At 33.3% G+C, this 17,461-nt stretch overlaps 1 long non-coding RNA gene across 1 annotated transcript in view; it reads right to left on the bottom strand.

Annotated features, from left to right (window-relative positions):
- LOC138109100 (uncharacterized) overlaps positions 1-17,461 on the bottom strand; it is a 95,600-nt gene that overhangs the window by 73,533 nt on the left and 4,606 nt on the right. The window contains exon 2 of the long non-coding RNA XR_011150263.1: positions 6,732-6,802. This is a non-coding gene — a long non-coding RNA (uncharacterized lncRNA). The remainder of the gene's footprint in view (positions 1-6,731; positions 6,803-17,461) is intronic.

The following is a 17,461-nucleotide window of genomic DNA, read 5'->3' as shown; positions in this document are numbered from 1 at the left end:
GGAAAAATACAGTCATGGAAATAATGTACTCCAAAATGCAGGTTAAATACAATATTATTTTTTTTTCCTAGTTGACCTTTTTTTGCTACTTTAATTGAAATCAACTGCTGTAGCTCTGATAAATGAAATAAGTCTTTTCAAAATATCACTTTTAAAGTCATGTGAAATACTTTTATTTGTACAGGAAGGAATACAGTGGAGCTCTACAGTACAGTTGGGAATCTTAGGTGTCATTGGAAAAGTAAGGTGCTTTCATTATATTATATTATTAAAACATAATCCCAGAACTAAACTTACTCCTGTTGTTTAAACTGAGTAACATGGAATTAACTTTTCTGATTTTTCCTGAACTAAATTAAGCAATTTGTGACCACTGCAGTTCCACTTTGCGTCACTACTAGAATCTATAAAATGTGGCACAGCAAAAAAAAAAAAAAAAATTACTTAGCTAAGGACTCCAAAAGATGTTGAGGTGTGTGCCTCCAAGCTGTGGGGCAGCAGCCTATTTCCTTCCACTCTGAATATAGATTTTGTTTTCAGGTAGCATGTCTGTCTTTACTTCCATTTATATATCCCAATCTTTCCACTGTGGTCCTATTTTTCAGAATTTTTTGGGCATGAATTGAAAGGAATTTATTATCATTTTTATGAGGTTACCTTAGCATAAGAATGCAAGATTTGCCATGAGAGGTTAGATTTCATGCTACCAATCTCATAACCCTTACTCTCCCTCTAGAATCAGGTGCTTCAGAGGAGTCATCCACAGTGCAAAATAATATATCCAAGACATCTGATAATATCTGATATAAAGACAAAAAGATGCAGGTAGAAATATACTTTAATAGAGAAAAAAAAGGGTGGTTGTGTAGGGGTTGATTGAATTTATGGGATTTTTGCAAGACAGGAATTTACTGAAACAAACATTCTGAGTTTAAGAGATATTTAAGAGGAAATAAAACTTTGTGAAGGCTAATTATAACAAAATATGGTTAGAAAGATTGTATCCAAAGTAATTGTCATTGAGGAATGGGGTATTATCATCCAAAGTAATTCTTATGAAATAGAATTTTCAGGCCATTGTAAGAACTTAATGTACACAAAGAAAGAAAACTGAGAAAGTTATAAAAGAAAATTAAAAGGAAAAAAAAAGAACGTTTAATGATCTTCGAAGAGGCCTCAAATAGGCAGTAGAATTTAGTCTAAAAGTTGCATTAATGGTTTGACAACAAATATTCAGATAGGAGCCAAATATGGAAAAAGTATCTTTCAGTTACAAAAACAGGATTAGTTTCCTCAACAAAGCAGAAATATTCTCTACCCTGCATGGTTATGGTTGCTTCCCAGTGAACAGGTTAAGCTAAATTTGCTAAAAAAGTTTTATTTGGTATTCCAAAAGGAAAATACAGGAAAATACTCAGCTTCATGACTCAGTTTCAACAGAAGGGATGATGGCTATTTGTACTTCATGATGATTATGACCCAGATGCATCTGCTGGGATGATAGGAAAAGGTTAGGATTGGTGTCCTTAGTTCTATCACATCAGTCTTCCATTCTTGGGAAACAGTAAATATTCTGGTCTCAAGTAAAGGAAGCATCAGCAATATACCATTTATATATATATATATATATATATATATATATATATATTCTAAAAGAAGTAAGAAAGCTCCTAAAGGATACTCTCGTTAAGCATACTTTCAATAAAAAATGGCTTAGCTTTTCCAGCATTGTCTGTAGGAATAAAAAGTCAAGATATATCTCATCTTCAGTTCTTTGGGTTTCTTGAAGTATTCTTTAATAAAGTGTCTAAGTGACAATTAGGTATGCTTAGTCCTAAAATTAAACTAGAAAACATGTTTTTTAAGTTAAATGGAGGAAAATGCATTATTTCGTGTTGGTGTGTATAAGCAGTGAAAAATTTTTGGATTTATCACATTTGAAAGACAACCTGATGGCTGTGAAACTTGTAACTTCTGCTTTTTCTAACATGACTCTCTGTAGCCAGATGGAGAATGATTTGCTCACCTGATGGGAAAAATACAATGCTTATTCTACAAAATCATTAGCCTATGGAAACACACAATGCTTATTTTGTAGGATCATGTTCAACACTGACCAAGAAGGGTCTTGCAAAATAATGAACCACCCTCGGTATGCCAACTCAGCTCCATATTTGGGAATCTGCTGATCAGGTATACCTTTGGGCTCTAGGACCACTAGAGACCACCAGAAGGACCTACGGCTTTTTTTGTACTTTTTTCTCCATGATATTGGTGTAGATATCACCTTGTGCATCTGGTGCTGTAATAAAGAATGCCTCCTTTCCAATGCTGCATCGGTGTTAAGGAGTTTTGGACAGTTTTTCAGCAACGTCTCAACAGTATCCTTTCTATATGCAATTTTACTTATGTCTTGTTTTAATGTTCTATTTTTGATTTACTCCTATTCTTACTCTAATTCTATGTTAATCCTTTTATTTTGGCAAAGGAGAAACAACAATAAAGAAGAAAAATAATTTACAAAGCTGAAAGGATTTATGTTCATCCTTTGTTAAGTATAAGGTGCAATAAAGTCAAGATGATACAGGTGTTAAATCTGTTGTTTCTTCTGGACCCGTTCTGCTAGACAAAATCCAGTACCAGACTTCAATTGTGCAATTATTTTTCTATTAAATGTACGTTTTGATGTTCACCTCAGTTTACAAAAATTCGTGCATTACATTTTATGAAGAAGCAAATCCGTAGGTTTTCCCTTTGAAAAGCTTGTTCATTTTCAACAGAACAAGAGAAAATATGCAACACTATTTTAAATACTGTTTCCTTACAAAAATTATCTAAAATTTAGTTTCTGAGTGTCAGTGCAATCTTTTTAAGGATAATTTTTCAGAGCAGTTCAGGCTTCCACGTTACACACACACAGGGTCAAACAGAAGGCAAGCAATGGGAATGGAAAGAATTAGAGACCATTTCTAATTCCTGTCTGAACACAAGCCACCTTAATTAAAGTGTTGAAAATTTTCTAGTGGTGAAATATTTTTTCTTCCCTGACAAAATGCTGATTTGTCAAACTCTGCTCTGAGATTCTAATTTCTCCTGAGAAGCTTGAGTCCAGAGAGAAGTGCTTACAGTGTGGTTAGACAACAATAACAAAAATTATGACTCATCCTTTCTTTGGGGTCTATGCAGTGAAAGTTTCTTCGTAAATTAAAAAAAAAAAAAAAATTGGGGTAAAAAAAGGTAACTTCAAGAATTATCTGAACCTAAAGTTTTTCAAATGAAAATGAAACATTCAGGGATGTTCAAAACAAGAAATATTGTCTAAGTAAAAACAAACAAACAAACAAACTACAACCCTCTGCTTTATTTCTTTTATGAAGAATGGAATATCTCAGAAATACAAGAACTTAAGAATTAAACCTGAACTTGAAGGATAGTCTGTGTCTTTGATCCAGAGTAGAATAGACTGCTGTCACTTCGTTGCATATTTATTAGAACTATTAAAATTCATGAACTTAAGATGCCCTGATATCATCTATGAAAGTGTTGAACCAATGAAGGGATGATAACAACTAATTAAATCTATGCAGCAAAAATCTATCTAGAGCTCCCAAAAAGGTTGTCCTACATGTCTAGTGATGCTATGGAAAGAGAATATTTTAAATTGTTCTTAGAGAAGCAAGGAGCAACATTCTGTTCTCACTTTTAATTTCAATGGATGTCCTTTCAAATACTTTAATCTTGTTTCATCTATTTTCTTTTGAGCAAGGAAAGAAGACAAGGAACAAAGAATTCAATACACAGCTGTTTTCCATAGCCTCAAATCATCCTTACGGCATGGTGGCAAGAAGTTTACCAAAGTTTACCACTTTGTAAGAATTATGTATTTTGGTTGTTCGTATAGCTCAATTATTTGAAAGAGAAATATTGTGCTTCAAAGTAGCAGAAGTTTTTCTGTCAGATACTAGAATGAGTGCTCAGGAAAGAAACAAATTAAAGAGAAAGATGTATAGAGGCCTTTAATAATCTGACATTAAAGTATGAATGCAGATTAAATTCTCTTTTTAATACAGCTCTTTAAAATCTATTTTCTTTGTTTTATAGGGCTCACTGAAAATTTCTCACATTGTCTACTTACAAAACCTTTAATTCATTTTCAATTAATAATGAATAAGCTAGTCATTTACTTTTTTCGTTTGCAATCTACTTGATTATAAATTATACATGAAAAGATGATTCATTTAATATTTTAGCCCTGTTCTTGACTTATCTAGAAGAGTCATATAAAAGGTGTTTCATAATCAGTGGTGTTTTATAACCTGGGGTCTGCTAAAGATTTCCTTAAAAATGCACACTGATAAAATAGTTAATGACAGAAGTAATTCTCATATATATATATATATCTAATTTTTTGAGTTATATTTTTTACACAGACCATAAAGGTAATTGTTTTACTTGTCTAGATTATTTTCCTTGTAGTTGCATCCTCTGAGTGACTACGAAAATGTCCAGCTGACTAACCTCACAGGACTCATTACTATTAACTGTCAGTGAAACCCAAAACAATTAAAGCTGGGAACTCAATTGTTTGAAATAGGATTTCCAGTATTTTTTTAGGGATATTTATTTTCTGTTACCAGTCTCTGGTTACTGCAATCTTTAATTTATAAGATTTTCTTTTATCAGATTTTCGTCTTTAACATTACAAAGATGTGCACCTGTCATATTGCATATTCTGTACAGCAGTTAATACAATAACAATAAAAATATCTCTGAAAGTATTATATAATTATGTTTTATCATCTTGATATCATTAATAGGTGTAACAGTTCTTTTCCTACCAAAAGAGAAAGAGGTTTTTAATTATTATTTTGTTACTCTGTTTTGTGCATTTTTTTTCTGAGAGCTTCCTCATTGCAGGAAGCTCCCACTTTCTTTATCATGCAGAGCTTGTCTTTTTGCAGAAAGGAACAGATCTGTGCCCAAACAACTGTGCTTTTATTTGTGGGCACAGATTGCCCCTGTGGTTGAGGCTCAGCATAAAAGACTGCAGCAATTTCATCTCAGTGGGGAGTGGGAGTGAGCCATGGGCTGAATGTTTCCTTTCAGGTAGGATTTGGACTTCCTCTAGCAAGATGTGGGGTACTGAGACTATCTGACAAGGCAAGGAACAGAGGACTTTGTACAGATCAGTAGGTTCTAAGCATAATATACTGTGTCTCATCTTCCTCTCCAAAAGTGTCATTTAAGATGTGCAGATGGTAAATAAATACATGTTACAACGAGACACTGAAGAATGTGAGTCTTTTTTCTGTTACAAGACCAAACTTCCAAGCTATGCAATCAGAAGTCCTGACTTCAGTTCAGGCTCAGGTCTCTACTTTGTAGTAGGGATTCTGAATTTCATATATAACATAAAAGGCTGGTTGAAGGACAGTCTACAAATCATGAAAACTGCAGCTTAAGAAACAGACACTGGATTCTATGCTTTGGAGACAGAAAACTAGATCTTCTGATGATCCAGAGATTCATCTGACACCTTCTAGGACCTCTAAAAGCTCTTAGACTCTAACTAATGCTCTTAGTCTCTGGACCACTCTCCAGACTCCTCTCCTAGAGGACGTAAACTTTTACTAACAAGGTCTCAGCTTTCAAAAGTGTCTCATAAAAAAACATTGTTCCAGTATCAATGTAACTTGATTTCAAAGCTTATAAATAAACTCCAAAAATTGTGGGAACCAAAGCTGACTGGTCAGAACCCAGAAATCCAGTTTTTAAGCACATTTTGAATGTTTCTAGATGAACTATCTGTTATATTCTCAAACTTTATCATCTTCTATCATTTCCTTTCAAAATCTGGGAGATGAGTAACCTCTTCATTCTGGAATGGAATTAATACTCCCCTTGACTATTTTTAATTCCCACCAAATGGAAATTTTTGGTTTTAACCTTTTTATCTTTCACTTTTTTTTCCAGTGGCACACAGTTTAGATGTCCATAAATTCAAATGTTTTATTCCTTAAGTTTCAGGAAGGATTAAAGCACAATGATGCTATTCTTCACTGAGGATAGTTAAGGTAGTGATTAATTTTGGCTTTCAGTATAGTATATGTATTTCCTAAGGTGAGGAATTCTCTGTGAATTGCTAAAGTCAGCAAAGCTAGAATAAGCCCTTCAAAGCATTTCCTTCTTTTTTTTTTTTTTTTTTTTTTTTTCCTAGTCAAAGTTTAGATCACATCCTGGAGCATGAAAGTCCTGTCCTTGCTTAGGTGCTAATTTACTTGAGCTATACTCACTTCAACCCCCAAAATATGAAGGAATCCATTACTGTCTGCCTCAATTCAAACACACTTTTTTTTTTTGAGCTTTTCAATATTAAAAAATTCAAAAATTAAGTAATCTAAATTATTTAATGAATATTCAAAAGGTAAATTACAGGTCAGTTTTAAGTCCTATATTATGCTGTCATCTGTGTTGCTGTTCTCCCTGGTGAGTCACTGAACCATGCCTCCATGCTGTAGATAGGGCAAACTCTAAATCCAGTCATGCCCTTTTCTTCAGTTTTAATATGCTGCTAAATATTTGAATACTTCTCTTCAAAAATATTTAATTACTTTACACTTTACAATAGGAAATGAAGCCATTTACAAAGCACAAACTATTAATTTCCATAGTTTATTCTTAAAGGGAACATTGTTCCCTGATCAGAATAGCTTTGTTATTTTCCTTCTTACCAGCCATGTACCTCTATCAGGATAAGTCATCTTTCTTTCTTCTTCTTTTCCTTAGGTCCCCTTTAGACCTGCTGTTTAAGAAGGACAAAGACAATTTTTTAAAATTCTGTTTATGTTCTTGGGAAATGTCACTTGTTTGGCAGGAATCCTAAACAGCAGCACAGCTTGATCCCCCTGCACAGCCCTACACACAGCCAGACCTGACATCAGGAAGCTTTTTCCATGACAGGCATAAATTAAGCTGAAACTTAGTTGCAGAATAATGGATAATGTTTTCTAGAATGGACGTCTTCATGTCCTTTTATCTCTTTAGTGGGTCAGCTACCTCTTCTAAACTTGCCTTAAAAGAGAAAAAAACAAAAAAAAAAAAAAAAAAAAAAACAAAACAAAAAAACCCCCCCGGACTTTTAAAGTTTTGCATGGTTTAGGGGGTTTATCAGTGGTTTGGTTTGGTTTTGTTTTTTGGTTGTCTGGTTGGTCGGCTGGTTTTTTTTGTGGGAGGGAGGGTAAGAGGTTTTCTTTGTTTAGGTTTGGGTTTGAGTGTTTTGGGTATATGTCTTTTTGGGGAAGGTGGAAGGAAAAGGGTGTTTTTTATTTCCCTTGAGGATTTACTACGAAACTATTTATTCAAAGCTGTAAATTCCTTTGTTGCAAGTGACCAAACTAATTTTGGCAGTGCCTTGTGCACATATATTTTTAGAAACTTTACTGCAGTTTTAGGAAGTTCACAGTAAAATGGTGAAGATGCTATCTGCTCATGTATAACTGAGCAAGGTTATATTCAAAGGAGACCTTTTTCCCCCTTCTTCCCATCCGATGTTGATAGAAAACATATTAATTACCTGTTTCTGAAATAGAAAGCTGAATCTGCCAAGAAGTAGGATTGAGAAAGGTATTCAAATAACAGCGATACTGGCTGGCCAATATCAATATTTTCTGTGACACAATCATGAGTTGGTCAGTTGTAAAGAAGTCCTCAGCTTTGTGGTAAAAGGCCAACTGAGAAAAGTCAGAGAGAGTGTCATTTACTCTCCACTAAGCCTTGCTACCCACAGCACATGGGCTGCTGTTGTAATTCTTGGGAGTGGGCAGGAGGAGGGGCAGTAGAATCAGCTCAAACACAAATGCACCCACTTTGCAGTAGATTATTATTAGCAGAAGTTTGATGTCATACATACAGACAGGGTTATACCTGGATCTAAGCTGGTAAGGCGCCTCAGGACCATGTTGTCAGTCTAGCAGGGACTTTGAGGGATCTCTGTACCATACTCTGCTCTATGCAGTCAAAACATGCAGAATAGACCAAAATTTTGCTCTTCATGGACAGAAAAAATAGAGGAACTGTTTTGATTCCTCCAAGGAAATATCCATTCATTCATAATGCCTTTCATTCTCCTTACATATATAACACCATTATGTATTTTTAAGCAGCCACTCATTTGATTTTGAAAATAAGTGATTGTGTCGATGCTTTTTTCTTCATTGTCTCTGATTATGAAGATGAATAAAAAGCAAAAGGTTAACTTTCTTTTTTTTAATTATGCATACATTTTAACAAGAATGTAAAAAAAAAATTCTTAGGAGAAAAAATCGCCTTAGGTGTTTTTTACTTTCTTTCTCTGATGCCTTTTTAAAAAGAGTCAATAAGCGCTGGGAAACCTGACTTTAAATTACGCCTTATAACTATTTCGTTTTCCAGCCTAAGGCATGCTTAGAACTAAAAAGTCCTTGACTTTTTCTGGTTTTTGTTTAAAATGAAAACATGATCTCAAGTGTTTTGAACATTCTACAGAGTTATTATTTCTAGAAAATTGATGCCTCTGCTTTTACAAACTAATGGACATTCAAGTATATTAAGGAATGAGATGCTCATGTGATGCTAATGGATAATATAAGTCTTACTGTAGAACAATATTAACTGAGAGTGTATGTGATCACACTTTTTAAAGCTTGTTGTTCCATCAGTAAACTATTTCAAAATGATGACCCTGTAAATTTCTTAATTAGAGGACATTATAGATATTATGTAGATCGCAAATCTAAAGGGAATTTTGTATATTAGCTACATATATGTGTCTCATAAGAGACAAAGCCAATGAATGAAGTGATTTGGAAACACCACACTGGATGCCTGCCCCTTCTGAACAAACAGTATTAAGAAGTTAGGATGAGCAATACTGGTAATCAGATAATTTTATATTTTGTTTATTTACAGTATAAGCCTCTGCAGCTTTGATATGTGTTTAGGTTTTCAAGAAATTAGTAGACTGTTTTAAACTTTTTAAGTTATCATTTTAACTGGGGATTTGAGTGTGCAGCTTTTAATATTTGGTGATAAGTATGTTACTCTACAGAAGCTAATTAATTATTTGAAAGACTTCTTCAAAGCAGATGAATCATTAAAAAAAAAATCAGGTGGGAAAAACAAAGAAGTAAAGAGAAAAGGTAGGGAACTTAGGTCCAGCAGCTTCTATTTTAATTTTTGTGCCTAGAGAGTGAAGTTTCTCTCATGATCACATGCTTCATTATTACTCTTTCAAATTAGACCACTGGAAGTTAAATGCTGTATTCACACCTACAACTCAGCATTCAGCAATATTAAACCCTCTGGGTTTGAAGTGAGCAAATTCTTTTTGAAACTGAGCCTTTAGAGGCCATAGTTTACTAAGTAATCTGTAGAAAAGTAATACAAATATGAACTTGATCTGGCAGGTTAACCTAGATGAAATGTCTGTAGCTTAGCAGAACACTTACTTTAGCTAGTGTTTTGGTTTATAAGCCCTGTATAATATTCATTTCTGTATATACGTGTGTTCATAAACACAGGTAAGATGGAATAGTTTTCTACATTGTAGGAACAGTAATATCAAAATATATTTTCCACACAGGAAAAAAATAGTGTTACAGTGTCCAAGTAAGAAGATTTGCAATATAAACTTTCTTATGTCTGTTTTATACTGTCAATGAGCAAAAATAAATCAGTTACCTAATTTCAAAGGTACATAACTGAAAACATAGATTTTTTTATAGAAAACAGACGTCTCCTCAGTGATGGTCAGTTCCTTGCTAGAATTTAAGCTTATTATATGAGCTATCAGTCCTTTCTGCTTCAGGATGTGTTAAGTGATGTTTTTGAAAGAATTTAAAAGGCAAATTGTTTTTCTAAATGGAAACTTTATCAAAAGATATCTAACTTCAAGTAGCATCAAGCTGAGAAAAATTATTCAAGAATATCAGGATGGGAAGTGGTTACAAATCACTGAAAACAAGGTTTAGCATGGAAGCAGTTATTAAAGGCTTGCTAACAGCAGGAACACTGATGTATCTGTAATTAATTAGAATGAATACAAGAACAATATGCAAGCACCAGGTAGATGTTTTCTTTGCTGGAATACTATGTCACAAGTCAAGCCACTGTACAGTAAATGAAAGTCTAATAGAGGTATAGCAAAATGTTCTTTTTCAGCTAACAACTGAGTCAACACCCAAGCTCCATAACAGTTTTCTGTTATCTTTCTTGTATCAAAAAGCTGAATATACTACCAGGCTCATGGTGAAGAACAAGAGAAGGAAAAATGGACCAATATTTCACAACACGTCCTGTAGGGAATTTAAACAAATATTCATAGATATAAAGTAATATTTTAAAAGGATTGAAATGTCATGATCTCACTCTAGGTGAAAACCATACCTAATAAAATACAAAAAGGAATTTGGCAAACTCAATTTTTCTGCTCATTCTTGAAATGTCATCTACTAAAAAGTTCTTTCCATGCTTTTTTGTCAGAGACAAACATACCACAGGACAGTCAGACCCTCCACTGGAGGTTGAATGAGCACCTTATAACTTGTCTAGTTAACAGCCACCTGTTCAAGTCTAATTTTCCTGTGACTGTGAGACTCTTATTCTTCTAATTATCACATTCTATTTCTATGCTATAGGGAGAACTCCTTTAATAAACCATTTCTTCTGCCTTCCACTATAAAGATATTTGAAAGGGATAAATAAACAAGTTTTTCACTTTTAATCTAAAGAAGCAAATAGGATTGCAACACAAAATTGTAACAATAAAGATTGAAGATTAATATTAACTTTTTTCATCCCCTATAGGCAGCTTTTAAATTATGGCTTTTCACAGTCATTTTTATTTAAAACTCTGAGCCATAAAAATAAATACATTTTGCTTCTGCAGAGTACAGTAAGATCATGTTATGAATGTCTTTCACAGTAGCATCATAGCATCATAATTGGTTTGCGAATCTACAACCTCAGATTTCCACATCAATATATAACAGGAAAAGTAAGGATATTTGGTGATCAAGGTGATTAATTGTTTGCATTCTTTTTATTATTTTGGATTTCCCCTCAAAGAAAGAAGCAGACGATAAATCATTTTTTAACCACCATGACAATTATGATCTAAGATAGATTTTCCCTTACAATAATTTTCTATGTGGAATGGAAATATATTTGAAATTTGAAACAAAAATTATTGTCATGAAAGTCATAACTTTCTTGGAGCTATTTTTAGCATGTAATACTCTAGAGAAAAGAAAAAACCAAACCCCTACCTTTTTTCAACAATTAGTAGCTCATTTACTCTGCCTAACATTTAGACATTATCTCTTCCTGGTCTCCTAGCATAAAACCTCTACTCTTCCTAAGGTTGTTATCTGTGTGAGAAATAGAAGCTTAAATCCATTCACCCACCCACTAGCCCAGTTAACTGATCTCTTTATTGCTATTAAATACTATGGGATTCTCCATAATCCCAAACAAAACCCACTGACGTCTATGAGGATAAGTGCCTAGACGAATAGAGTGGAGATATAATGAGAAAATTATAATGCAGTTTTAGAAACATTCTGTGTATACAGAACAATTACTAAAATACAGGAATAAGGATATATAATAAAATCAACATGAAATTAAGGTCTTTATTGTTTTTTCAATCACTTGTAATTATTTTTTCATATTTGAAAATTTGAGCCATTAAAGATCATGTTTTCAATCTTTTTTTAAATAGTATTCTACCCAGAAATGTACCTTTAAATAACAAATTGGTTAGTTTGTTTTAGTAGAAACAGATGGCAAGCATGAATTATGAACAGCTCAAAAAAGATCAGCCTTTGAGCTCATGGGCAAAGGAAGGTTTGGTTCTGATTAGAGTTAAGATGAGATCATGTTATATTTCCAGGATTTGTGGTAACATGAAGCAAATAACCTAAAACTAGGTTAATAAGCTAAGGAGTTGGTGTCTGTTTAAAATCAGTGTTTCAAGCAATTGATTACCAAAGTGCTTTTTTATCTTTTCATGATCAATAGAACTTAGCACAATATACAAATATGTTAATAAATAGCTTAAAAAGTTTGTTACCAAATGGAGCTAATATTTTTCTACATAACTCTTGCTTCTCTGGAGGCTCAGAGAACTCTCTGTTTGGTTTTAGCAAGTGACCAAGACAGAGAATATGATTAAGATTATCAAGGTCGTCTCTGCAGTAGGCAAGTGAATATGAATTTTGCCGCGGTTAGTAAAAGGCCAAAGGCTTTGTATGGACAAGAAAAAGCAAGGTCTCAGTTACAGCCCAGGCTTGCCTTGCTGTAACTTGGTTTCAGCTATTTTGAGGAATTGACTGGTTGTTCTGAGTCAGGGTTTGACAAAATAAATCTGAGTTGAACTGCAAGACAACAATTTAGGAATCAATCCTCTTGAGTTATTTAACGGTGTGAAAAAAGTATCCAAAATTCTTAAAAGTTACAGTTTAATCACCAAGCCAGCAAGACTTTTGAAACAAATTTAAGACTTATTCTTTGTAATATGAAAACCTGTCCTTTCAAAACAATAAACTTGTAAGAATAGAAGCAGGTCCAATGTCTATATATAGATATCCAGATAACAAAGGTAGTCAATAACGTATGTGAAGTGATTACCATTTACACACCGACTAACATATTTTCATTGTGGGACATAACCAGGCATATCTATCTATCTATACACACACTCCCACTCCCTGGCAAGGAAGTATGCCCTATTGTAGAAATATATCTACATTTATACGTAACTTTACAGACCATAAAAAACCTGAAACAGATTAATACCATTAAACCGGTGAAAACTTACTGCAACAGCTCTCTAAAGATGATACCACTCTATTTCCTTCAGAAATTAGAACTGAAAAATTATTAGGGTTAAGATAAGCACCAAAATGGGTGAAAGTGTTCTTACATGCAGTAATGAAGGAGATATTTTTTCCCTTGACTTTAACCCTCATGTAGGAGAACATGAATAGACATCAAAAAGACCTGGAGGTCAGCTATAGATGAAAATGAATTCAACAGGAGGCTATGGATATGTAGATTAAGGATGACCTGAATATTCTGGATGATTTCATCATTACATATATTCAGGTATCTGCTTTGAAACTTTTTGGACACTCAGAGAAGATTTCTCCTTAAGACATAGTCATTGACAGTATCATTTTAAACTGATAGGCAAAATTTGCTCTTAACCAGAGCCTAATACATTCCAATTATTTAAGAGTTTTAGACAGTTTTTTTGTGAGGCTGTTAGTAACATTATTTGATTTATTAGTTCACAGGAAGTAAAAGCTAGGTAAATTTATAAAATTTTTCCAGTTGTGTAAATTACAAACAAGAGCAATGAGAGCAATATAGGTTTTATTAAAAGTACCCCCCAAATACCAAACAGTGGGGGGCAGGGGGGGCGGTGGTATTAAAAAACTGAAAGTTAAAAAATAGAAGCACAATGCAAGAAGTATGTGAATTGGTGCTATGGGTCTTCATGCATTTTTTGAATAACAGTGTCAAACTCTTTCTACCCTTTCCTTCCTCACAACTCATTTTTCCCTCTCTTGTATCACCACTTAAGCTTTGCTGTAATGTCCATTTTTGAGGCTACACTGAGTTTCATTATGGTTCTGATCTTGTTAATTTTTTTTTTTTTTTTTTTTTTTTTTTTTTTTTTTTTTTTTTTCTGTTTGAGTTGTATGCGTTCATTGGTTCTTCATCCCTGGTAAATCATTTTTATAAACTAATACACTACAGGAATGAATAACTATTACTGTAGTACTGAGGTTGAGATATATAGACACATAGATATACACATGAATATATGGCAATATTTATGTATTTCTCAAAGTGTGATATAAATTATACCTGCACTGCAAATGAAGCATAGGATTAAAGCAGTGGAGCCAATTTGAGATACATGTATTTGTATTCCTGCCATATACAGATCCTATTTTTTAGGGGTATACTACATGGAAAAGTACCATCACCATAATTTAAAATTTTTACCTGTTTAAAAGCTGACATAAAAACATAGTCTTATTGAATCTACTGCAAGCAACCTCAGGAAAGAAATTAGCATGTCTTTATTTTGTCTGGTCAGCTTTCTCTTGGATGCCATTCACTTCATTAACAATTCCCATATTCTCATCTTCTGGATCTTCAAAATGTGTAGTGATGTTTTTAAGTTTTTACTGCTACTAGTGAATTTTTAATGACAGATCACTTTCTTCAAAGAAATCTGAAAGGACTACCAGTTTTGCTCTGTGGGGCTTGGTTTCCTTTTGGCATGACTCCTGTGGAGTTTATACTGCTGATGCACCAGTGCATTCATTGTCACTGAAAAGGATTTACTTGATAACTAAATATTAAAGAGTTTTACAACACTGTAAAAATTGTATGTTTTCAAGTCCACAGTATGCTTTTTACTCTTCACAGAAACCATTTATACCAATGGTAAAAATGGTAAAGATGACAAGCATTTTTCCCAAATTATTCTATCCTGAACTGCCAATGTCACAACAATGCATAGGGGACTTTGGATTTAGGCTGAAGTATTAAAGTTTAAATACCTGCTGACATATGGATGCTTTCAAAACTGGAGAAAAAAACAGCTATATATAGGAGCCACCTTCTATGATGAAATATATTGCTCAATCAACTGCACCATTTTTTCCCTCAAAGAGGAAAATAAGGACAAAAGGACCCCAGGATATGATGCAATGCAGCATGCTTGTGAGATGAAATGCAAACTGAAACTGACTTGAAATGTTTCGTATTTATTCTACACAGAACGGTGTTGTTCTTTGTTTGTTTTGTTGGGTTTTCTTTCATATATCAATCTAAGTGAAATCAAGCACAGCCAATGCATTTTTTGTTTAGTTTTTCTTGAAATTTTAAAGAGTCAGAGAGATCTCTATGACTTTGATGCTGATAAAATCAAGTCAGCTGAAAATTCCCAGTCAGTTTAAATGCGTTGCTTAAAATTGAGGCATGAGACTGAATACAGATAATAAAACTCTAATCCCTATATTTTGGTATTAGCATATCTACATACCACTAGAGTTTCTTTTCCTTTTATAATTCTTCTTACAACAGCATGATTTAATAGAACACAGTTTAGTTTCCTTATGGTTCAACTCACTGACAAACAAAACAAACATTTTAATATTTTGCTTTTTTAATCTTCCCATGCTTTACTACACATCAATAGAATTGATAATTCTGCCTGCTCTTTTCCAGTTATTGTAACTGGCTTTATTGTGAATCCCTGTGTTTATGTTCTGCAAGGTAGTATGATCATAAGTGATTTACAATATCATGACCACATGTCCAGCACTGCAGGGAAAAACTGAGAGTTGAGTAGAAACAGAAAGTGAATTACTGTAAGAATTACTGAATACCAAAAGCTCTATTTTATGATAAAGAATAACCAAGATTTTATGTTAATTAGTTAGAGAGTGAAGAATAATCAATCCTTGATAAAACATGAGGATAATTAAAATAATGTTAAGGATTGCTGTTGGTTTTGGTTGGTTTGTTTGTTTGGGTTTTTTCCTTAAAATTTTTCACTAACAAATTAAAATAATTAATCCTAAAACGAACAATGTAAATCATAAATATGTATGGGGAGATCTTTTAAAAGCTGAAAATAGAATTTAACAGATCAAAATCAGTCAAATTTCTTACTCTATTTGCAAATATATAAATTCTTTATCAAACTTTTTTACAGGACCAACTATATAATTTAACTGTCGCACTTACATGTTAATTAAACCATCAAATGTTCACACCTGGTAGTTAGGTGTCACTGTTTGTTTTGGTTTTGTTATCTCTTATGGTGGTATAAGGTACATAGCAGATTTACTGCTTTGCATTACAATACCCCAAATTGAAAACTATGTCTCTCTGTTCTGTTATTTACCAACTATGTCTCTCTGTTCGGTTATTTACCAACATGCTGTCCAACCAACATGATAAATTATTTTATTTGAAATAATTTTTTTGTATTCTTTGAAATATTATTTTTGGTGGTGGAGCTAAACCCCATTTTTTATCTGATATTTTTTTCACTTTCCTGTCCATTGCCTGCTGGGTGGTGGTATAACTAATTTGCACTAAAAATTAGGTACCATTACAGGTTCCGAGTTGTCTTTTTGATAACCTCTGACTAATGAAAACCAGTTGCACTTTATTTTCTGTCTATCTGTCGTACAATTTCAAATGCAAGGAAGAACTTTGAATCTCACAGGCACCTGATGTCCTTAATAGCTAATATAAGGAACATAATTGAAAAGGTCTGTGAGTTCATGAGTGTAGTTCCATGTGTTACACAAAAGAAAACATTATATAACAATTGTTATAGAAACTTTTTATAAAAAATACTTGAAGAAATGAAACAAAACACTCAGCAAAAATGCACAAATGTAAACATTAAAGAAGAAGATGTTGATTTTGAGTGAAGAGAAACTACGGAAAGAAATTTTTTGCAAAAACGACTTCTAAAATCCACCTCAATTCCAAGTTTTAAGTTGTACTCTGAGAAGTATAAACACTGTGTTTCTCTGAATAAAAGCTGTACTTCAGTAACTGCTCTGCACTGATCTGTTTCCTTATTTTCGGCTGTAATTATTTTGCTCAGTTTTTGAGTACTAATGGCAGAATCATATTAGGAGACAACACATGAAAAAATAAATGCAGACTTGTCTTCACCTGTTTAAACAACAACCTTTTCCCATTGTTTTCTTCATTGGAATTTACTAAATCATGCAGCCACACTGCCATATCTTAGTAACACAGAACCAATAAACTTTTGTTAAAAAATATTTAAGATTTTTCTTAGACTGAGGCTCAAAGTTTTTGATGTTGTGTGGATTTATCTATCCACACTGGTTGTCGGTAGTGGACAAAAAATCATTATAACTTGGTGGTGATTGGTGCTGATGTCAGCAATTCCTGGGCTAATTCCAGGATAAGTGTGCAAGTGTCTACAAAATAATTATCAGAGTTAGATAGACTCAGCAAAATGTGAGTGACCATTTAGTGAGGGTGACCACACTTTCTGTTGTGTCTTCTTCTGTTAGTCTCAAGGACTGGTCTCAATTACAATACAGTGCTGTAACCTTGAAATTCTCTGCCTAAAATTTGGTATTTAGAGAAGAATATACAAGAATATTTGACTCTGGTTATTAGCAAGTCTATTTTAATAATTCATTCAGGCTGTCTGTCTTTGAGAGCTTTTCTTCCTATTTGTATTAAAATTCTGACTATGACATAATATTAGTCAGGTAGTTTATATCCTACTGTTTGCAAAGGAAGATATAAGAAAATAATGTAAAGCCAAAATAAGTATCTAAGAGATCAAAACACTTGGAATTTCAATCTGATAATCAATTCACCATTCACTGAACTCACTCAA

Source organism: Aphelocoma coerulescens, chromosome 4, assembly GCF_041296385.1.
Source record: "Aphelocoma coerulescens isolate FSJ_1873_10779 chromosome 4, UR_Acoe_1.0, whole genome shotgun sequence".
In the NCBI taxonomy this organism is placed as follows: domain Eukaryota; kingdom Metazoa; phylum Chordata; class Aves; order Passeriformes; family Corvidae; genus Aphelocoma; species Aphelocoma coerulescens.
The sequence above is the reverse complement of the archived record's forward strand: the minus strand, read 5'-3'. Positions and strand labels throughout refer to the sequence as shown.